At 28.8% G+C, this 24,838-nt stretch overlaps 1 long non-coding RNA gene across 1 annotated transcript in view; it reads right to left on the bottom strand.

Moving 5' to 3' along the window:
- LOC107452546 (uncharacterized) overlaps window positions 1-17,544 on the bottom strand; it is a 52,188-nt gene extending 34,644 nt beyond the window's left edge. The window contains exons 1-2 of the long non-coding RNA XR_015434741.1: window positions 17,420-17,544; window positions 9,468-9,552 (exon numbers count right to left, since the gene is read on the bottom strand). This is a non-coding gene — a long non-coding RNA (uncharacterized LOC107452546). The remainder of the gene's footprint in view (window positions 1-9,467; window positions 9,553-17,419) is intronic.
- Between the last annotated feature and the right edge of the window lie 7,294 nt (window positions 17,545-24,838).

Below are 24,838 nucleotides of genomic sequence, written 5' to 3'. Positions count from 1 at the left end.
AATTTTTATGCCTAAACATGACGTAAATCCTCTTATTTTATTACTATTAGGGGAGAGGGGGGCACATGTGAACAAATTTTTTTATTTCTTCATTTTTCAAAAAATATCATAAATTTCTCACAGTAAAGAAGTTCATATGTTTAAATAGTCTTTTCTTTGTCTTACGGAATTTTTTGAGATTTTTCAATAAAATATTTCTTTACTTTATGATATTTTAAAAAAATGACTTCAATTGTTCACATGTGCCCCTATTGGGGGTACATGTGAACATGCCTGGGGCACATATGAACAAGATTAAAAACACAAAGAAATTATCATATTTCAAGGAAAGAAGTCTTTAATATGACAGATATAGATACGTATTATACTGAAGGAGTTGCAGCTTACTATGTGAATTTAAACTGTACAACAGTACTGTCAATAATAAAATAATTTTTCAGCTGTACAATAATTTTTTCACTGTTGGGTTTTTCACAACTTCATGTTCCTCAGGAGTTGTAATGGGCATTTTTCTTTCCTCTCTGATACTCTTTCATGCTTTTTTTTCATTTTTCTATCTTTTCATCTGTAGTTTAGCAATTCTATCTTTCTCAGGTGTATCAGTTAATATGCGTGATCAACCATTTAGTAAAAAAAAAATTTTAAAGAAAAAATTAATAAATCAATTATGGAAAATTAAATAATAATAATTTTAAATGCATACATATTTTTAAACTTATAATATCATGAGGATAATAATCTTAATACTATGTAGGGGCACATGTGAACTGTTCACATCTGCCCCAGATGATTTGTTCACAAGTGCCCTATCCTCCTTCTTAAACCTTACTTGAAAAATAAAGAATTTTTAATTGAGTAAAAAAAAAAATTGTCATAAACTTACCTGAATGTTCATATAATGGTTTGCAATAGTTAATTTTAGTTTATTAGTTGATTTATACTATGCTTTCACTTGAAGAAGCTAGTGATTATAATATATACAGCACCAGCTGATACAAAGAAATTATCAGAATAGAACAAAAAAATGTCTCATTGTTCTGAAAGTTTCGCAGAGAGGTAGGACTAGTACTGCCATCAATTGAAAATTTTTCAAGATTTTTTATTTCAAATCATATTGGTAAAACATACCATGTTCACATGTGCCCCCTGTTCACAAGTGCCCCCCTCTCGCCTACTTATTTCAATCAATGCTCGTGAACTTTTCTGCATTCAAGTGCAAATATTTTTGAAATTTAAATTATACACCAGTAGGTTGTCATTTAAAATAAATACAATTTAAATGCCTAAATAGAATGTAAATGCTTAAATAAAATTTAAATGCCTATACTTGACGTAAATTCTTTGATTTTATTACCATTAATTAACAATTTGCTCAGGAATTTGTCTGCATGAAAGTACAAATATTAATAAAATTTAAATCATGCACCAGTAGGCTGTTCATTTAGAATAAAAACGATGCGAAAGCCAAATCAAGAACTGGTACAGCACAAGTATTGTTTAAAACTATACAAAACTGATATATAACGAATCGTTTAACCAAGGTGAAACGAAGCTATTGTTCTATGACAAATATTTGAATGACAAATCAGTAATGCTCTACCATGAAGACGACATTATAAAAAAAACTTGTGATTTCAGTGGCTTCATTTATTGGTGGCAACGTGTATTGCAAGGTATGTTATTTTTTTATTTATTTGTAGTCCAAAAGTATTTAATTTAGTAATAGAGTAAGAATTTTTTTGGAAATTCTTAGAACATTACACATTAAATAAAATGCCTGCAGACATGTTTTTATTAATATTCCGGTTGATTTGCTGACATTTACTATTTCTATACAAAATATAAGTGGAAATAGCGACTTAATGATATTTATTTCCGTCGAGGAGTCACGCTTTTAAAGTTAGAGGAAAAAGAATACTGATATCAAAACTAACTCATGATTAATCGATGTAAACACGGAGCATCAGGAAGCACCTAATTATAATGGTTAGGCGCGTTTTTCTTGGGAATAACAACTTTAACAAAATTCACTATGACAGAATACAAAATCACACAATAAATATTTATCGTTTCAGGCTTAAAAGAAAACAGATGGAAGGAGCATTATTTATGTGCATGTAATTAAATCACAAAAGTAGTTTTTTTGTGAAAAAGGAACGGGAAATTTTCTGTAGTTGATTTAAAATTCAAGTTGCATTATTATAGGATATTAAAGGTGATTTGTTTGAATATGCCTGCTCCAGATCTTCTATTTCAATGATTTTTTTATTAATGCATTTCTTATCAAAAACAAGCTTTAAATTTATTGCACATATTTTTAAGATTGACGCGGGTAAAAACTAAAGTATTGTGCAGATATATGGAATTCAAATAGGGTGAAATAACCAATTTTCGAATCAAATTTACTTTCTGAACATTCACTAAGTATAAAGGACTTTAATTTACCTAAACTTTTCATCAATACAGTAAAATAAAAAGGGTTAGTCAGCAAAATTTTAATGAAGTGATTAATACTTCAGCCATCGTTTTATGGAGTTACCAAAATATGCAGGATTTATTTTATTTTCCTATTAATTTCAAATCGTTCTACTTCCGAACCTAATAATAAATTTTTGTAGCAATTAGTGGAAGTTCGAATGGGCAAGGAAATGATCTATCAAAAATGGATACTGTTTAGAAAAAATTTGGTCTGCATATTATTAATTTGCTATTTATTGCCATTAAGTATGGATTTCACCTAAAAATGCTATGAATAGTTGAAATGTACAGAATAACTTATAAAACCAATTTTTAAGAACTGAAAGTGCCTGAAGCTTATAAAAGTCCTATGTTTCTTGGTTCATAAAACTAGCACGCAGACCTATACTTAATCTTTTTGAAGTCTACCACTTAACAGCCGTGACCAAAAGTTTTATTTGAAGGGGAAAAATCAGAATGCAACTATATTATGATTTTAAATACAACATACGATCCGTATTGAATTGATATGATAAATGCACTGAAATAAAGCTGAAAAATCATTATGTATGGTGTGCAAAAAATGAACAGAGCATCTTGAAAATTTTTTGATTTAATGATCTGATCTTCATGTTGTAGGTCTCAATCTTAATGTTTCGAGGGGGCGGCCTCAAATATGCTAATTAGTTAGTTCAGACGATATTTCAAATTACGAAATCAGACACAACAATGTACTTTATCCGAATAGACGTACCTTTCGGGTTTCTGATCTCCAAAATATAAGAGTAGCCGCTATCTGAGAACTATGGTCCCAATGTTTGTTCAGAAGAGTGGACCGAAGTTTGGATCCTTTAATGTTAATTTTACTTTTAAATAGTCCGTCACATCTCCAGAACACGCAGAAATCGAAATGAAAAAAAAATTGCAGACAATTTTGAAAATTGTTTATCCAAATATAATTTTATGGAAAAAATAAATTTAAATAAATATTTATAATTTATAATTTTTTATCATTTTATTCAATAAAAGTCAAAAAACAATTTTAAAATTGTAAGGAGTGCAATTTTTTACATCATTGAAAAGGTTGTTATTTTACATGGCAAAATCTGTCAATAGTTCCTGAGAAAACAAGTTTTAAACATTCAACTTTCTGAAAACTACAGATTTAAGATTGAGTCCTAGAACGAGAATATTTGATCATAAAGTGAAAAATTATTCATAGTGGTCTGTTTTTTTTAATTTTGCTCACTGTGCAACACAAAATTTAAAAACATTAAGTAGATTAATGAATTGGTATTACTTCTGGTATTAATTAGTATCTAAAACAGCATTAGCATAAACTATTCTGTTTTGAATACACATTTAAATCACTAAAGCAAAAAGAATCAAAAGCCCTTAAACTGCCGCAACTTGGTTGAATTGTGAGCGACCTCTACGTATCATAATATCTGACAAAGTCACAGAAAATAAACCTTGGCACAAATCTCACAAGTCAGAAGTGTCAAGGATCAGAATGTGTTTGAAAGGCGTGCTGTACATTTTAAACGATAAATGTACAGACCAATAGTTAAGGTTCAACAATATTTCACCGCTCCACTCTATTAGAGAGTTTAGAAGAGGTCGAGTGTAATGCCATTATATGCCGAACTATTGTATTTAATCATGTTTCGCTCTTTTGTAATAAGAATAAATGGTTCGAACAACGTATAATCCAGTAGAAATCTGGTGTTTGAAACATTGCTTGAATAAATCTTCTGGTGGAACTTTATTGCAAGTTCTGATTTGGTACGATTTAAAGAAGTTAATTTATGATATTGAAGTTCATATCTTTTTTATAAGAGTTACAATTTCGAAAAATAAGTAGTATATATGATTATTTTATTCATAAATACAAATGAGCTACACTCATCATAAATTGAGATAACAAAAGTGTTAAATTAGGTTTGATGAAACTAATGTGTGCTTAGGAGGAAAAACTAGTTGCAAATTTTAACGTCAGAATATTCTTGGGAATATTCTGGAGATAAATTACTTTTATTTCTGTTAAAACATTATATTTGAAGAAATTTTAAAAATCAAGATAAAAGCATTTATGTAAGCTTTTCAAAACAATTTGAAATTGTTTTCATTAATTTAATTAAAAAGTGCAAAGAAGGAAACATTTTGTTATCATTTCAATTTGCTTCTATTATTATTATAATTATGCTAATTAAATAATATGAATAACTGAATTTTTTTTTGTTTATGTCACATTTTCTTCTTCATTAAGAGAATTTAAAGAATTGTTTCATTCAGACTGATTTCAAGAAAACATAGAAAATCTGATTTTAAAACCTAATTGTTTATTTTATTTATTAATCTATCATTAATTTATCAATTATTAATTATTCAAAATCGTCAAGCCACAAAATTCCCCAAATAATTTTTGTTCATCTGCATCTGTCTCTTAAATTTAACCAACAGTTGTTCATTTATTGTTAAAAATAAGTGTAAAATACACACTTACTTTTATAACTCAATTGACAATGAAATTAGGACAAATCGCAGTGATATTATAAAAACCCGAATATTATAATTTAGTATGTGTTCATCAATAAGGGTTTTTTTTCCAACCCTACCCAAAAAAATTTTAATTTAATGAATCTTCATCACGCGTTATTTAAGAAAAACAGGAAATACCATGGGGAATAAAGGAACCATTGTGAAATTAAAATAATTGAAATTAGGAAAGATCCTTAAAGAAAATTGATTTCTTACATCATTAATTCTAAAACGTCTAAGCATCATTAAATCTAAGGTGAGGATGCAAATGCCAAACACCTTCTTACAGATCTCAATTAAATGTGGAAGATGCTTAGTTTCCTAAATTGAGTCTATTGCACCTCCCTCATGAAAAGTGCATTCTATAGATAATTAAAAATGAAAATTTATATCTAACAGAATGGAGGTTTGTGTTACAATTAGACAACCTAAAGCTATATTTATTATTTAAAGATTTGGACACTATTTAATGAAGAAAAAAGACTTACATTTCTATAAATATGCAGAGTGGGGCAAATTATGAAAACCATTCATGAGTTAATTTCTTAAAAAAAAAAATAAAAAAAAAAACATCAATGTAGTTTGTTTGAAGCATTTTTAAAACCTCTTCAAATAAGGAAGGGTACTTGCTTTCAAAAAGATGGATGTAAACTTTTTGTTGATGTAGTAGTATTTTTTGTCAATAATGAAATAAGGACAAAATTATTATTCCCTTTTTTCTAGCACTAGCTGTCACGGCCAATCACTATTTTATATTACCTTCATCTGGAAGCGATCTTTCTATGAAGAATGTAATTTTTGAGTTTGATAATATTGAATCAGTTGGTCAATATCAAACATTAATTCCTAGTTTCTTGAATTAAACAAAAAAAATAGATATTCTAACATAAATTTTATATAATATTAATAAAGAAGAAAAGTGTACAATTTAAAGTGTTCGTTTGGAAAAACTGCAGTTTTGAATTAATACACTTTGTTATTTTCTGTAAATTTAATAAAACCAATTTTAAAACTATTATTTATTTCCAGGAATAAAATCCTAAAATTTATTTATTTTTATCATGATGCAGATAAGTCAATGCTTTATATTGAAAAAAGGAAACTCTGATATCAGCAAAACTTGGAAACAAAAAAAAAATCCAACTGGTGGCAAATTGTTAAGTATTCTCCTCATAATAGGTAGTAAAAAGTTGTCGGGTTTTAGCAAGGACGAGAAAATGGGCTTCATTCACTGCTATTTAAACAAATGACTCTTTGTTTGCGAAGTATAATTCTCCGCTAAATTGAAGGGGATCATTCTTAAGATGATCAAATTATTAGTTTTGAATCTATACAGGTTTGTGTATAACAGCACAATTTTGTGCTGATACCCATTTACGTAACTAAGGAAGTGAAAATTATTTTCTAGTGATTTTCATACAGAATTTCATGAAAGAAACGTGGCAGGAAAAATAGTTTAGAAATTATAAAAGTCTTCTTAATGCAAAGTACAATTTGAAATTATCATTTCTATTTAATAAATCCACTATAAGTTTGTAAATATTAGTCCAAAGACTCTTGCTAAGTTTCATTTGATTCCGCATAAAAACGATAGAGGAAACATTCCTTCCTTTATTATCTAAATAGTAGCATGAAATCTCTTTACTTGCTACCCCTGGTCGAAACTGCACGTGCAATAGCGGGCAATTTTTAACCTCTTACTATGAAGAGGATACTTAACAGTTTGCTGCTGGTTTGAACGTTTTTTTTTTATATCTTGGTTTTTTTGTCAATCTTTGGAGCTTATGTGGTGAACCGGGTTTGAATCCCGGTGATGGCTGGTCGATACGAATTCTGCACCCGGATCACATCGACCAGTAGTGGACGGGTAATGGGTTAGAGTCACCTTTCCGTCAGGCTAAATGTGGGAGGTTTTCGTGGTTTTCTTCTCCGTGTAACGCAAATGCCGGTAAGTAGCGTCAAAAAGTCCTCCACAAAGACAACTTTCTCCCAACACCTAATCCAGGAGTTCTCATGTCTTCTGGATTGGGTTCAAAATTACAAGGCTACGGAGATGAACATTGGTAGCCGTAAACTCAAAAATGGGCCTGCTGTTCAGAGTCAGTTATAAAATAAAAACTTTGGAACTACCTTTGTTGTACTATTAATTAAGCATTAACTTACACTTGCGTTTTTCTGTTTTCATCTTTGTTTCATATCAAGTCTCTGGCAAACCAGTTAAATAGATTTGAATATAAAAACACTTAGAGCAAAAAATCTATGTTTGAGTATTTAATAATTTATTAAATGATCTTATTCTGGTGATGGATGAGTTAATTAGTTTGCTTCAGTGCCAAATAAACCGATCAGAAACTTTGAAAGTAACCTAGCAATTCGTAATCTTCGTTACTAAGAATAATTTATGTACTCATGTAATGGATTGTGATTGCCGTTAAAGCATTATTTCTTCAAAGATTGGGGTGTTATTAGGAAGCTGTACACATCAAAAACATAACCACCTCATGAGTGATTGCTAATTATTATGAAATGTTAAGTGGTCTGTTGTCAATTTCGAAGTTCATTATTTCTATCTATTTGTAGTCCACAAATGTTATATTCTAAATAATAAATAGAATGGGATTTTTATGCTCTTTGAAATCGATCTTATTTCTCATATGATATAATGCTGAATTCCAATTACTTTAGGTCTAGAAATCTTATTAATTATTATGTTTTATTTTTCTTTATGAATTGCATTATGACCTACGTTTCTAATATCTGAAATAATTCCAAAAACTAAAAAAAAAATGAAAAAAATTTTTTTTTAGTTTTTGTTATATTTTAGAAAAAAAAGTAAACATTTCAAGCAAATATTTAAGACGTTATAATTTGCTGAGATTATTTTATATTTCATTCTTCGATTCAACTTATATTATAATGCATATTTTATTTATTATGTTTTTTTCATTTTTGTGTTTTGTAAACATATGATATTGCTTCGTCTTGTATCAGTTAGCTAAAATGTTATATATAACTTTAGATGCCACACCGTTAGGATAAGTTTTTAAAGTTTTATTTAAAGTTTTAACATGATTTTTTATGCTAAATATATATTATATCCAAAACTAAAAATAATTAATTTAAAACTACATTTCTTACAAAAGCACACTTTGATTTGTATCGTTTTTATTTTTATCAATATTATATAAAATTGAGGTTCACGTATCTACTTTTTTGTTCAATACAATCATTTAAGCATTAATTTAAAATATTAGTCAACTGAATCAACATTATCAGACTCAAAAATTATAGTTTTGAAACAGTTAACATATTATTAAAAGCAGTATGCAATGAGATATTTGTTAGGTATATATCAGTTGCTAAAATATCAGTTAGGTGATGAAATATTAGTTGCTAAGATTATTATTATATAAATGTTCACATATCATGACAAGCATTTAAGTTTAAATTTTAAATTTCACCATCTTCTCTAAAGTAATGCATTGTTTTAAGTACCAATACTTAGAGTTATGTCCTTAAAAGTTTCAACTTATCCTTAAAAAGTATTAATGTATCTTTATCTTAGTGCATCATTCAACATTTATAGCTTTGACTTTGTATGTTCCTATCCACAGTGAGCATAATGTATTTTATAATATAAAATTACTATTTGTGTATTATTTTAGTATACTATCATTTTCTTCTGTAGTTATTTCGATAGTTATTTAGGGGAGTTAATGTAGTTATTTAGGAGAGAGTTCCACCTAGGGACGAACAGCATAGCCTTGTCATCAATTGGTGACTAACAAATTTAACCTGACATAGTTGTTCCCTTAGCCATCAAGAGTTTGTGTAGAGTAACTAGCAGCTTTAATGTAATATTTGTGAGAGCTGGAAAATGAAATAAATTAAATAAAAATTCATCGGAAAAAATATTATTTCATTTCTTTCCTATTTTTTTCTAATTGGTTAGTTTTAAAAATTAAGATAGTGTATTGAATGCTTAATTGTGTTTTACTTAATACTATGGCTAGTTAATCTGAACAACTAATCGCAAACATTTTTACCTGTCATGTTTTTTTTCAATGTCTTGTAACTTAGGACAAGATTTCAATTGCAATTTACGACCTCCTGAGATACAGCATAATAAGATGCTGCTTAGAAATCGCATTAAAGAGTTTTACGATTGATCTCCGGAATGTTATGGGGAAGTTTTTGTTAGTAAAAAAAATATTGCAAGCCAAAGTTATAGATACCTCCAGTTCAGAGGATGAATGAATAATTTTTTTTGTTTGACTAAGAAGACAATGATATGTCCATGCAGGAAATAATAGAAGGAGAGTTGGAAGAAGAAATGGAAGCATCAATTCATTGCAGTTTTGAATGTGGCAAGATTAAAAAGGACTATTATATTTTAGTTAAACACTTTTCTTTCAAAAAATGAAAATATGTATATGAAATAGATGAAGAAAAAATAATATATAAATTACCTTCACCCTCAGCAACAGGGTCTTTAGTGCATCAAAAGCAAGTTCCCTGTGAATTTCAGTGCATATGATGTGCCCATGGATTAATCTGGTAAATAAAAAAGGGATTTTGTTTCATTTTTTTCTATAATGTTTTGTATTTTATATTCATTAAATAAGATTTATTTAATATATTTTGTCTATTTTTCATTTAGTACCAAGGTATAATACCCTGCATCCCAAAGTACGACATCCTGCATTTCAAGGTTAAATACAGGTGTTGTACCATCGGATACTTTGCAAAGGTGTAAAAAATATATTTTTTCACTCCCTTATAAAATAATACATTTTTAATTTTAAATTCATTCCTTAAATAGTAAGCAATAAGATATTAGTATCATTTCAACTGTAATCTTTTCTCAAATAAAAATATATATTGTTTTCAAACTATCCCTAGGTACAACGCCTTAACATTTAGTTTCCTCTATAAATTTGTGCAGTTATTTTTTATTGTTCAAATTTACATTGAAAAGAATAATGTTTTTGATAGGTAAAAAATGCATTTTAACATTATAAAAGTTATATTTCATATTTGCATATCGGGGAGGCCTAAATATTTGATTTTATAAAAGACAAAAGATACATATTAATTTTTAATTCACTCTTTCATATTTCTTAAACTTCTAAATATATAATAAGCTTAAAGCTAAGTGTCAGTAGAAAAAAAAAAGAAATTAAATACTTTTAGTCATTATGAATAACTATATTGCGAAGAATAAACAAATAAAAATTCAAATAAACTGATTTTCTGCACACAAAAAAAATGATCTGATTTTTATTATGACGGAAAAATATGTGACCTCGTTTCAGCACTCTTTAATTTTTTTGCTTTATCTATCCACTTCTTTTAAACTTTTTTTTTATATTATACGTTTCTTTTTTTTATGCCTAAAGAAGTAAAAAAGATTTCGAAAAAAATGAGTGCCGTTATAATATAATCTTTGTATTCCCGGCTCCAGTTAATGAAAATTTATTAATGATTGTAGAAAAAGTGTGAATGGATTTTTTATTTCGTTCTGGGACTTTCACAATTACTTCTTTCAAATTATCCATTTTTTTTTTCGATAAAAGGTATTTAAGAGAAGCGGCATAATACAGATCTTTAGCGCAAGGAATTGGTTATTAAATGTCATTTTTAATTAAATCGCGTAACTAAAAGGGATATGCATCGGAGAAAAGAAATTCCCTTTGGGTTATAATTTAATTAAGGAATGTATGTTAAATATATAGCTTAAACGTAAAAAACAGTTCACCAAGGAACTACATTTTCAATACACTTAAATTATAGCAAACTGAGTAAGTGTTAAAAGTAGAAATAGATATTAATTCTGCTCGTCCTAATGCTCGGCTTCAATTGAAATGGTACATAAAGACAAAAATAATCAAAATGTGGAAGAACATAAAATGCAATGCCAAAAAATTAAAACCTGTTTCATTTTCGTAATAAATTTCAAAAATTTTATTAGAAAACTATATTTTTTTTTAAATTTATGTGATACAATAACGGATAAAAGGAAAGAGAAATTAACAAAAAAAGAGGAAGAATAAGAAGTTAAGATTTCTAAATTTTTATTAACTGAGCATAAACTGCAAGTATAAAGAACCATATTAGGAGAAAATATATAAAGGAAGAAAACATTTTAAAAGCAAAGAAGAAAAATTATGAAAAAAATAACTTTGAAATTATTATTTTTTATAGTAATTTTTCATAACAACTACAACTCTAAAAGGACGCATAGATTGGTATAAATCAATAACTATAATTTTTATTGATAAAACCTGAGTTTGTATTAAATAATTCGATCATAGTTTTATTTTATTAAAATAAAGGTTGAAGAGAAACAATGCCTCAAATTTTTTTCAAACGTGTCCTTTTAAAGCATAAAACATATAAAATTTCTTTTAGTTCCTTTGACTTAGAATTATATTCGTTTAATTCAGCGAAATAAAATGCATTAGAAGTAATACAGGGTGGCCACTCAAATCAGATTTCAAATTTCCCTGATTTTTCCAGGTTTTCCAGATAAAAATCTTAAAATTTCCAGGTTTTTGTTTCTTTTTTCTTATAAAGTATAGGATGTGTACAAGAAAAGTGTCTATATTCTAAAATATTTTATTCAAAATGTTATTTTTTTAACATATCATCTTGAAAAAAATAATTTATTTTGACAATTTTCAAGATTGTTTATTTATTTTTTAATGTTTTGGCACAAAATTTTGAATCAAAAATCATATATTGATTAACAAAGGAGCCTTTTTTGTTTAAAATTAAAATATGTTATAAGAGGTTAAAATGAAATAGAAAAAATTAGCATTAATGCAACAATTGTAAAAATTTGTCGACAAACATTGCTGTTAGTGATTGTAAAAAAATGTGTGATTGGTTGGTTTGCTCAGAAAAAATAATTCACAGATTTCTTTGAATAGGAGTAGAAAAGCTTTCAGAATAAGAGTGCGATATAAAATCTATTATCATAAAATTATAACCAACTAATTTTTGGAGAATTTTATAAAGTTAAAAATACAAAAATATTTTGTCAAAATAGAGGAAAAAAAATAACCACCAAAGCATCGGAACAAACTTGAGCCATAAATGGATTTAGCCCAAGAACAGAATTTAAAAACAGAAGCTAATATCCTAATTCCCTTTTTCCACCAGAATCTTACCTAAATTTTCCTAAATTCCCATAGCGGTCAAAAGTTTGCACATTTGTTTAGCAACCGTGGAAGAATTTTATATGGCATTCTAGTTTAACAGAACTATAATGGAGCAAATTTTGATGCAAGCAAAGTATCGCTAAGTTGATGATATTTCAACTGTTTGGCGATACATTTCCGTTAAAAAAAAGTGGGTATAATGGATGAAATAATTTAAATTAAGAAAATTAGCAAATAATTTAAATTAGTGAAATTTGAAAAATCATCAAAGAAAAATTTCCAGCTTTTCTTTAAAAATCCCTGATTTTTCCAGGTTTTTATCCAAATTTCCCTGATATTTCCAGGTTTTTTCCAGTATAAAAAAATTCCCTGATAATTCCAGGTTTTCAAGGTTTTCCAGGTGGGTGGCCACCCTGTAATACCTTATTTGTCTAGATAGGTACATTTTAATTTCCCCCCTCGAATTAGAGCCCTTTTGCACTTAAACCTATCAAAACAAAAACGAAAAAATGCACATATTACTGCTTAAAAATTATTTTTGTTTATTTCGCATCACAGACTAACCTTAATACTTAAAATTTTACTGAAGTTTTAGTTAAGGGTGACGACATATAGCAGTGTTTATATATTTTTTTTCGAATGCAGATGTTTGAAGACAGCGAATTGTACGTGATAGAATTTTTTCACTCTTTTTTTTTCCTGAAACCAGCATTAAAAACTTCTCTGAATGAGCTATTAGTTACAGGCACGAGCAATTTAAATGTATGAATGATAATTCTGAATGCAAACTAAATTTGCTTTATAAAAGAAAATGTCTTAATTGATCAAATAGCATCAAAGAGATCAGCAATTTAATATCTTGCAATAAAATATGCCCTGATTTAAACTACAAATGAGCATTAAACCCAGTAACGTGACAGCCAATGGAGGGTCAAGGTTTATTATTCCCATCCCACTTTCCCAGTCCGAGGACAGCACCCAGGACCTGTGGCATGAGAGCGAGAAGTGCTAGCAGCAAGGCTTTACAAATGATTATTAAAGATTATAAATTGACTCTTGAATTCCAATAAAAATATATTAAGAATAAAAATGAGTCTGTAGATAAATTTCACTTGATCTTATTTCAATTAAACCATTGAAAAGGCTGGAATACATCCAGAATAGATATGATCAGTATTAACTATAATTAGAAAAACCTCGTTAAAGTTGAAATTTAGTAATTTCCTTTCAAGTTGAGCATTTTTTTAATACAAAAGTATTTATACTACTTAGATTTGTGAAAAAAGTGGAATGTCTATGATTCCAATAGCTATGACTAATGCTAGCTTGAAATTACTAGAGATCTCTGAATACATTTAAGCATTAATGCCAATAAGCATAATGGTTTGGAAAGCTTATAATATTCATAGAGAACTTTGAATCCCATTTATGTATTTTAACATTTTTTCTATTATACTTTAAATAATTTCAACTTACCCTTGGAAGTTTCAGTGAATTTCTTAAAAAAGTTTTGTTTAAAAATCACGTATTAGATTAGGTATTTGATTCGGGTATTAGATTTTGGCATTAGATTAAACTTAGGTATTAGATTAAAACGTAACAATACACATAATGGCCAGCACCAAAAATATACCAAATGCTTCGAAATTTCATAATTTTTAGGAAATGGAAAATGTTTTGAATATTTCAGTTAGTCTTAGTAAAATCATTTTTTCAATTCACGTAACTTATTGAAAATAAAAGAAAAATAATAATAAATATCGTATTCAAAATTGCCATTCTATATTTAATTAGACCCAGAGTTACACGATTTGATTCATTAGTAACTTAAAATTGTCAACTTTTTTAAAATTAAAATTTCCGAAAAATTTTACGAAACTCCTAAAGAAAATTCAAAATGAAAAAAAGAAAATCAAAATTAAAAATTTTTAAATTATGAAATGAATTAAGTACAAGTGAAGATTTTGCGGTACATTAATAATTAAGCCTCATTTTCATCAAAATTAGGTTTAGGGTGAAAAATACAACGATTTGCATATACAAAATAGTTACTGTGTGGTATGCTATCATTTATTGAAATTCTGGAAATGTTCTTTTATTTTATTTCATAACCTTCGTTGAACAGCCACCCCAATTTTTTGAGTTTAGGATTATTAATGATCAACTTCGTAGCTCTGTAATTTTGAACTCAATCCAGAAGACAAGAGAACTAATCCACATTTGCTTTACATGGAGAAAATCACAAAACCCTACCATGGTTAGTCTGAAAGCAAAGGGACTAACTCATGATCCGTCTACCACTGAGGATATCTAATGCCAGCACAGTGGTCAGGGGAAGCCGGATGCGGAATTCGTTTCGACCAGCCATCACTGAGATTCGAATCCGATTCACCTCATTGAAAGGTGAACGCTCTATCCCCTGAGACATCATGGCTCTAGAAATGTCACTAGTAACTACTGTTGGCACTCGAACACGTACAAAGGTACCAACTACAGCCCTGATCATTCAACCTTCGTCTCAGACTGTCCGACATACCAACGAATACTACATTCGCTAAGAATGAAATTCATCGACAGCTAGATACATTTACATTATAAATGTTTTCCTACAAAATTTTGATCTTCATGAAACCTTAAAAACTTTAGGAAAAAGAGAAAAACAAACTTTTTTCCATAACTTTTTAGACTTTTTGAAAACTTTTAAATTTTCTTTTTTTATTATTCTTCAAAATTTGACACAACGAAAATTTAAAAAAAGAAAAAATACGTTTCTTCTTGTCAACAACTACATATGCAGTTTTTCATATTCATTTGCTGTTCACCTATATGTACTGGTGTACTCACTATTGTTTTTGCTTCATTTGTTGTTTAATTTTTTTATTTATGTATTTATTTTTTTATTAACTAATGTGATACACATTATTGTCATCTGCATAACGCAATTGTGCTTTTTATTTGTGGTGTAGTTATGAATTTTGTAATTGTTTGTTTATGTACTGTGCATTGTGCGAACTAGACTGTCGGCCAGACGTGGACTATACGGTTAAGGGTTTTGCGAACCTAGGTACGTGTCCACGCCTGGAAGAAAAAAGAAAAAAAAGAAGGAAAAAAAAGTAACTATATGGAAGCAATTCTTAAAAACAGCTTGATGTAAATACCGAACCTTTACAACTTAGTGTGAATTATCAACATATTTCGCTAGCTCTTTCAACCTTATTCATCGATTAAATTCTTAAACAACTGTAATTTTATATTTAGGGAATCAAATAAACTAAGTATTATCCTCTTTACACCAAAAATCTCACTTTCTTGAATTATGAAAAAAAGCATTCATTACTCACACCTTGCTATTTTCATATTCTGATAAGAAAATAAATAATACCTAAGTCCGTGCTATGAAAATGCAAATTGTAGCAAAATACTTTCTAAGATCTTATAATGCACAAGGAGAAAAGTCATTAAAATTAGCCAAAATTGTTAGGAATAATTGTCTCGCTGTGAAGTATAGTTAACAGGATTAAAATAAACAATATTTCGATGAATGAACGTAACGCAATCAACAAGTTTTAAAATAAATTTGTCCTAAGTTATTTCAAAACAAGATTGCAAAAGATTCTGCTTACCAACCAAAGAGCTCAAACAGACGTCAATGGAAAGATAATTACCTCAGAAGATAATTAGATTTTACCAATCATTAAAAAATCATAAGCATTGCGTGAAGATACTGAAATATGAATATTTGAAAACATGAAAATCGTAGTAGAATTTACTTTGTCGTTTAGAACTTGGTCTATGTTTTATTTCATTTTGGTTAAAAAGTATTTTGCACCAAAAGGGATTTGATAAGAAAACCTACTTTCTTATTAACTGCATTTTATCATGTTTAAAATATAATGAAAGTGGTACTGAAATCTGACGAACAAATGTAAAGTTGAAAATGATGATGAAATTTATAAAATAAAAAATACCAAACCCAATTTATCTATCAGTTAGATTTAAAAGTCGTTCCTAAAAACACTTTTCACTGACTTTCGGTTTTACTAGCAAAAACAGGTATTAAAGATTTTAATCTTTATTTTACTGTCATTGACCTCAATTAATTTGTCAGATTTATTTATTTCTGTAAATATGAACTCGTACTCGTTGTAAAGTGTAATTAATTTTATTTTTGACAAAAACTTTAAAAATTCATACTTCTCCAAATGATTTATTCACATTTGATCACTGTACAAATTGAGTAGCTCTTCATATAGATATATACGAGTCCTTACAAACAAATAACCTAGTTTTAATAATTTTGATCTTAATTTTCAGTCTCAAAACGTCATATATATATCAAAGTAACATTCAAGGGAAAGACAAGGGGAAAACAAAAATACTTTTTAAATCCATTGAATCAGCAATGTGGTGGATGAAAACATCAAAACCACTATTTGCCTGATTAATTTAGTATTAAATTAGAGGAACTTAGTATATTTAATAAACACTTTTCAACTCCTCTTCTTTTTATGTCATTTTAATGTTTTTATCCTCACCGTCGTTCATGGTGATTTCTAAAATTTTGAAATCATTATTTCTTTCTTTTATTTAATATTAATGAGCTACTTCAACTATGTCTATTTCTTTTCTAAGAATATACATTATCTATATGCATTATACATTATCTATTCTAAGAATATACATTAAAAATGATTCCTTGTATAAAGTAAGTTTAGTTTATTTGTTCAGTAACTTTTTTGTTCCATAAACCACTATTTATGAAGCCATAAAAATGGCTGCTTAAATATCTAACATTTACTTTTTCCAGATCTATTTTGACATTTTTTTTATTTCACTATATTCAAAAGGAAAAAAAAGCATCGCATATAGCTAGATCTTTTTAAAATTTTTGCTATGAAAATAAAGCATAAAAGTACTATGTGCAGTAAAATTTAAGATTCTTTTCAAGTGGGTTTGATATTTTATCAAGAGTTTCTGTTTGGAAAGATTGAAGTTGTTTTATGGACCACCAAGGATGCAGAGAGGTTTACAATAAAAAGTATTTCCAACATAATCTTTCAGCTCTTTCTACTCCAGATTTTTTCTCTTTGCCATTTTTCAACAAGTATAAACACAGCGATTTAGTCTCAATGGTTGGTATGGGGTATATTTTAGAGAGTTTGAAAAAACATAAGGAGTCTTTTATTAGCTTTTATTTTCGAATGTAAAAAGTTATAAACACCGGGACTTAAAAAAACTCAAAAAATTACAAGTCTTACCAGGAATTTTAGCTTATACTGGGAGGCTCTACACCCTGTTTGCTCCGCTTACCAATCCTATTTGGTGATTCTCACTCATTTTTTTTTTCTCCATAAAATCTACGAAAATGAACATTTAGTTTGCAAAATAAATATTTTTCAGAAATTTACGTAAGAGCATTTTATTAATATTTTAAGCACAATGAAATTAAAGGATACCTGGATTGAAAAAACATTATCAACTGTATTATTTCTGCATTCAATTAAACATAAGAATACAGAAATTATAATAATACGAAGATATAATAAGAATATAATAAGACGATATAATAAGTAGTAGCAAAGAAGAAGTAATTTCACTTGTTAACACTGTATAACGATAACCTTGTATTCTATATGTCATTCTATAACAAAAAAATCGACGCACCAAGAAGAAGTTGTCCGATTGAAACGAAAAATGGTGGATAGGAAGACAAGGTACAGAATAACAAATGATTAAAATTTCAGAACAATTGAATAATTTATTGCAGAGTTACAGTAAGAAGTTCAAGAAGGTGTTGACCCACCTCTGGCCTGGATACAAGCTGCCACACGGCGTGGCAAAGACCAATAAAGCTCCCGGATGGCCTCTTGTAGTATTTCCTGCCAAATTTGATCCAATTGTCGATCGAGGTCATCAACATTCCGTGCCAGATGCAATCGCCTTCCCATCATATCCCAGACATGCTCGATGGGAGAGAGATCTGGTGATCTGGCAGGTCAAGGAAGAGTTTGATAAGCTTGCAGACAGTTCATAGCAACACGTGCCGTATGTGGTCTGGCATTGCCTGCTGAAAAACCAGCCCAGGGAGCTGCAGAAGGAACGGTAGCAGAACAGGTCTTAGGATGTCGTCGATGTACCGCTGTGCAGTAAGTGTACCTCTAATGACGACCAAAGGGGTCCGGTTGTCAAAGGAAATGGCACCCCAGACCATAATGCCTTGTTGAGGGTGAGTTTAGGCGTGCAATAGTGAGGGCAGGATTCCCCCTCTGCCCTGTGCGTCTCCAAACAAGTCTTCGATGATCGTCAGAACACAGTTGGCAGCGGGATTCGTCGCTAAAGACTATACGTCCCCAGTCGGCATCATTCCAGCCTGATCGAGCGTCGATTTTGAGGCGTCTTAGTGTCTTCTTGGTGCGTCGATTTTTTTGTTACAGAGTGTATAACAGTTAGTATTGGAAATTGCTTTTATCTATCTTTATCTTGCTTTTGTCTATCTTTAAGAATTTCGATATAAATATTAACATTTATATTTGGCAACATCTACACTCTATTTGTATTTTTTTTTTATTTCTTTGTTACTTTTGAAATCAAATCAAGTGTGAATTTATATTATTAAAATGTCATGAATTTTTTTTTCGATAGGAATGTGTAAATATTTATTATTTAAAGGAAAAATACTCAAAAAAGCAATAAAAGTAATTTTTCAATCAAATTGAAATTTCGAACCATGTTTAAATTCCTTCCTGCAGTTGCATTTCAGTGGTCAATAGATCGGCGTAGTAAAACACTGTTTTGTTTTACAACGCGTTTAACAGTTAACAGTTAAGTCTTGAACCAATAATCAAATCAACATTTTTTTTAACTCTTCAAACAACTTCCCATCAAACTCTTAGTAAATTTTCCTATACACCGTCTTAATTTTAAGATTCTTAACCTGACATGCTTTGCTTAGAAAAGTAAAATCTAACGTAAAATTGCGCAGCCTCGAACTAAATGTAGAATATTTTTCTTAAAACATCGTATTCCTTGTACATTTTTCTACATAAATTACTGTTTTCAAGTTTCTAAATTAAATAAAATTTGCTTAACTAACCAAAATATCACGTTAAGTTGGTTACTTTACCTATTAACACCTGAATTTTTTTTGCGTCGTGATACAAAATAAAGTTATTTGTTTTTTCTAAATAAATATTTTTTGTGTTAGCTGCTACTTGAGTTTTGAAAAGAATAAAATAAATTTTTGTTGGTGTGAAATTGTTTTTAGAATTCTGGTAATTTGCGTGATGTAAATGTCACGCTATTTCAAAACAGGGCTAAAGAGAATAGAAGGGCTGGTTCACTCCTTTGAAGTAGCTCTCGCCGTGCCAATCCTCCGATTTTCTCTAGTGACGTCACTTTGGTGCAAAACTCGCACTTTTACTTCAAGAACGGAGCGTTCGGCTTTACTAGCTTTTACTAATAATTGAGCATTTCTTTTTGAGAGATATTGTAAGACATTTGTTATTTTCTATAATGACTTTCCTCAGTTTTTGCAGTGAATTTACAAGAATTTAAAACTATTATCGAAATACCAGTTTGCGCGATTGCAACTTGAAAAAATTCTGATAGAAAAGCCAAAGGAAAAAATATAATTTTCCGCGTGTTCCCTAAAGTAAATGAACAGCTATGTAAAGAATGGATTCCGAAATGACACAATTAATATAAAACAGCAATACGTTTATTCTGTCGTTAAGAACTTTTATAAAAATTCATTATCTAAATAGAAACCGCCTCGTTACTTCAAAAAGAAAGGCAGGTGAAAAAAATTAAAAAATGGATGAAGTCAAAGAAAATTAAAATGCAAATAAAAAGTATAAATAAAATATATAGTATATAGTTGGAATTCTCCTAATTACATAACATATTTTTTAATGTAGTTATTCTAAATACTTATGATTTCTTTTTAAAAATTATATTCTCTTAAATATCTATAAATTATATCATCGTAAATTTAAATATCTATAAACAATTGTAAAATTTCTAATGTCATTATGAACCTAAATTATTATTTTGTTTCAGTAATTAGCGTTTAAGGTTGATGTTTCCTAATGATTAAGTATAAGCAAATTGCTATTAACGGCATATTTTAAAATCAGGGATTCTAAATTTAACTCAACTTATTGTTATAAAAGAATATGTAGATAAAAAAAAGTGTCGATTTTTGCTTTCATTTTTCTTAATAATTAAAGTTAAAACAGAACTTTTTAAAATAAAGTATTTATAGCGTCATTTTCGCCAACTAGTAAAACATTTTTATAAGTTTAAAATGGTATTTTTTTTAATATAATGGCCAAGAAAGTTTTTTTGAACTATGTTTATGAACGGAAATAATGTGTTAATTACGTTAAGTTTGAAAGCTAATAACCAGACAAAGTCTAACTTATTTTTACAAAGAGAAAGATGCAAAGTTATCATCATATCTTTGCTTGCGATCTCCGAGATCTGTGGACAAAGTGACGTCATGAGGAGGGAAATCGTAGCTTCAGCTCTTAGAACGGAGTGAACTAGCCCTTCTATTCTCTTTAGCCCTGATTTCAAAATGGGTTAAGAAAACGTCGCTGACCCTTACGATTTTCTTAATATAACGTAAAAATACATACCCAACGAATTTCTTATTCCATACAAATGTGCTCTTCTATTTTTCTGGTGGAAAAGTTTCCTTAACAACATTATAGCTACTGAATACTTTAATTTTAAGTATAAATGAGATGTATTAAGTGTTATTAACAAGGAAATATTAAGTACGAATAAGTTTTAGTTGAGCTATATTGAAGCGTTTTAGTTTTGCATTGATAATAGGTTCATGCACAAATAAGCATAGACGGTGTAAAATGGCAGAGCACTGTGAACAATGCCTAAAATAAGATATCAAATATAAAAGTTTCACAGCATACTAATCGTAAGACGTTGTTCTAAGCATCAGTTTCAAAGCCAAGCATCAGTATCAGCGATCAATTAGTTCGAGGTGATCACTTTGATCAGACTGTGAAGTAACCGAAGGTACGCGGTTTTGGTCTTAGTTAAACTGTTCTACAGTAAAATGATGGACTACGCATACAGATCATCGGGCTACATAATCGGGGGAGCGATCTCACTCTGTAGAAGATAAAAATTGTCATTGCATGCCATTCGATCATCCTTAGTAATATTTTCCATACCGTTGCAGACAGCTCATTTGTTGTTCTAGAGTAACATAAAAAATTGAAATTATTATCAGATATATTAAATTTTACCGGTAATTCTAATGATATAGGTATGACAAACAGAATAATCTTACTGAATATTGTAAAAAGAAAAAAAACCGATCTTAATAATGAGGCTCATAATTATGATGCCCAAAACTCTGCTTTTATTCATTAAATGTCAACTTCGGATTTAGTTTTGCGTAAATGATAGCTTTTCTCAGCAGTTTATAAATATTTCTTCCGCAAGGAAAGTTTTTAAACATTTTAGCCAAGTAAACCAAAAGTTCAAAATGAAGAAGAAGAAAAACTTATCTAGAGGAAAGTACATTTTAAAAAATGTAACATTTAATTTACAATGATTTTAACCAATATTATCAGCAGATATATTTTAAATAAATGAGAATAATTATTTAACTCCACTTACTAAACAGTATGTATGTATTTAAACTATAACTTAAATCCAGATTAAACTGGCTGAAATTCAGGAACTCGGTCGTCAATTTGAGCAAAAAGGTAGGCTAGAGTAGAAATAAAAAATTATCAACAAAAATATTTTAAATAACAATACAAGAAAAAGCACTTTTTCAAATCGATGCTTTTGAACTTTTTTATTTCCATTTTTTTATTTCGTGATCGTATTTGAAGTTCAGAGAATAAACGATTTTTCGGATCTACTCCAGTGTTATTGAAAAATAGTTTTCTCTCTCCCTATTATTTCCCAAAACAAATTTTTCAAGTAAATGCTATTGTTTCCAAGACAGGTGTTATCCTAAAATATTTAACTTTCCCTTAAAGCATAAAAGATTTCTTTATTGCATTGTTTTGATGTCACAGTAAATTGGTTAAAGATAAAGACGTTAAAGGGGTGTTTTGGATATTACAAAAACATTAAATTTAACTTGAATCATTTTTATATGTGACGATAAAAACCTGTAATTCCTAGGTTTTACGTAGTTTGTTTTTAGTTTGGTCTGTTACCAAGCTTATGCAGTAAAACTTATGAATTATCGAGCCACTTTGGTGAATCCCATGATTTACGCGTAAAACCTAAAATTTGTCAAACATCGGAGTTTTACATTTATTTCGGTAAATACCCGAAATCTGGTAAATCCTAGGTTTTAGCGAAGCGGCTTTGTAAAAAAACTAAAGTAGGCTTATGTGATTCATTTTCGCGCTTTAACCAAGCGGTGAAACCTATGAGTTACTTAACCACTTTGTTAAAACTTTGGTGATTCCTGTAAAACTTAGAATTTACCATACATCGGGCTTTTTCAGTTCTTACGGTAAAAACCCAAAATCTGGAAAGTCCTAGGTTTTACTAGTAAAATGTAGATTCTGCAATGTGGATTGGTAAAAGTCCGAATTATGCTTTAATATGATTTTTTTTTAACCGTTTGCTAAGAATTTGCAGTAAAACTTCAGAGCATTTTGGTGAAAGTTAGGTTTTTCAGCTATAACCTAAGAAATATATTTTAATATATTCTCAAATCACTCAATAATTATGAAATCCAGGTTTTTTTTTCCTGTTAGGTGAAATTTATAAATTCTTACTATGTATTTTTATCATTTATAGACAATATCGTTCTGGAATTGATTCTAAAATAATTTTTGTTCTCTAAACGATTAAAAAAAAAACTTCATATCACAGCAATGAAGAGGAAGAAATTGTAGAAAATGGTGGAATTGTCTAACCTACTTACAAGGAGTGCCGATATTATTTAATTTACACGAAAAAAAGAAAGTCGAGTTCATGTTTTCTATTGCCACAGAAGTCTCTTTCCCTTCAGAATTACTTTCATCATGGCAATTTTAAATATATTATCGAAATTAATTCAGATTTTCGCAAGGGGTATCGTTCAGTTTTACATTGAAGCTTGTCTAACTTGATTTGAGCAAATAAGCATTGAGTTATTTCTGGACTCAAGAATCAGATCCTGTTGTTGGCTGAGACTTTCATACCTTAACTTGTTGTTTTCTGTTTTTTACTGTAAAATTAAGCAGATATACAATTGTTTGCAAACTATTTATAAACAAATAATCGTAGATAGTTTAGATGCAACCATTATCTAAAAATTTTTATGCAAAAAGAAATAAAGTATATAAATAGCATAACTTTTTTTTAAAAATAACTTAATTATGGAAGAAAGCATTTTATAATGTTGATCCCAAATGCATTTAAACTATAAAATGTGATCGCAAATTTTGCAGGATTTACAAAATGTCACCCTAAGGAAATACAGAAAGCCTTAAATTTAAACTTATTATGAATTAAACATTTTTTGAATTGTTTATTCAGACAGCTATTTGTCTTAGTAATCATTAGCAAAGTGAAATTTATCTCCAATAATGACCCGATCAAGAACTGAATTTTAGTTGAAAAAGATTAAGATCTGTAAAACTTGTTTAAATCAATTTTCTTTCATTAATTCATCACCAAATAAAACGCAAAGTAAATAATTTTAGCCAAGTTAAAAGCAAGTAACATAAAAAATTAGCATTTTACTAAATTGCCATTGCATCTAAATAAATAAATATTCGGTAGTGCTACACAATCAATTTTCAATGTAATTAAAATTAAGATTTGCATGGAATAAAACTAATTCATTTTTTATTCAGTTTAAGCAAACTATATAGTTTCATATCTGAGTATTTCAGTACCTTAATAATAATAATTATTAGCATATTTTCGAAAAGTTACAAGCATTTAAAATGTACTATTTTTTGCTAATTTACCTAATTAATACGGGTTTAACACACAAGAAAAAGCTTGAAAACCAGGAAACATCATTTTAAATTGAGAAAAAAAATATTTAAAAAAAATAGTTTTAAAAAGGTTACCTTTAGAATTTAAAATCACGCTTTAAGGACTTCATCGAAAAACACTCATTTCAGTTTTAAATTGATCCAAAGTAGCAATAAATAAAACCATTATTTACAACGCCACTTTGACATAGTTCAAACACACTCATTTTTATAATAAATAAAAGTCTTACTTCCGAACTCATTTAACAGAAATTTACCACTGTAACACGAGTGTTTCTTTTTAATTATTTATTTACCTTAGCCATGTGCATACTCATTGCATGCGACTTATTAGCACTTGTCAAGTTGAAGATCATATAGCGTAAGTTAAAGATCTACAATACATGGTAGATTCAAATCCACTATTTCCATGCTGCAGAACGTTTGACAGACGATGAGAGCTCTCAGCCGGGTTGGCTTCTCGTGTAAGTTTGTTTTGATTGATGTGCTGCATTTCAAAATATTTATTTCTATAGAACAAAAATATAACATGACGCAACTATCGATGTATTTGTATGAAAAAGGGATTGATCTGTACCACTCACTCTGCAGCTTGTAGGGTCACATGTTCGATTCTAATCGAAATTTAATGTTCATCTTGAAGCTGTTAGCAAATATATGCCTAGCATACTTAATTCATTTTTTTGGTTA

The sequence above is a fragment of the Parasteatoda tepidariorum genome, chromosome 6, assembly GCF_982258835.1.
Source record: "Parasteatoda tepidariorum strain Cologne lab strain chromosome 6, Ptep-v5.0, whole genome shotgun sequence".
In the NCBI taxonomy this organism is placed as follows: Eukaryota; Metazoa; Arthropoda; class Arachnida; order Araneae; family Theridiidae; genus Parasteatoda; species Parasteatoda tepidariorum.
The sequence above is the reverse complement of the archived record's forward strand: the minus strand, read 5'-3'. Positions and strand labels throughout refer to the sequence as shown.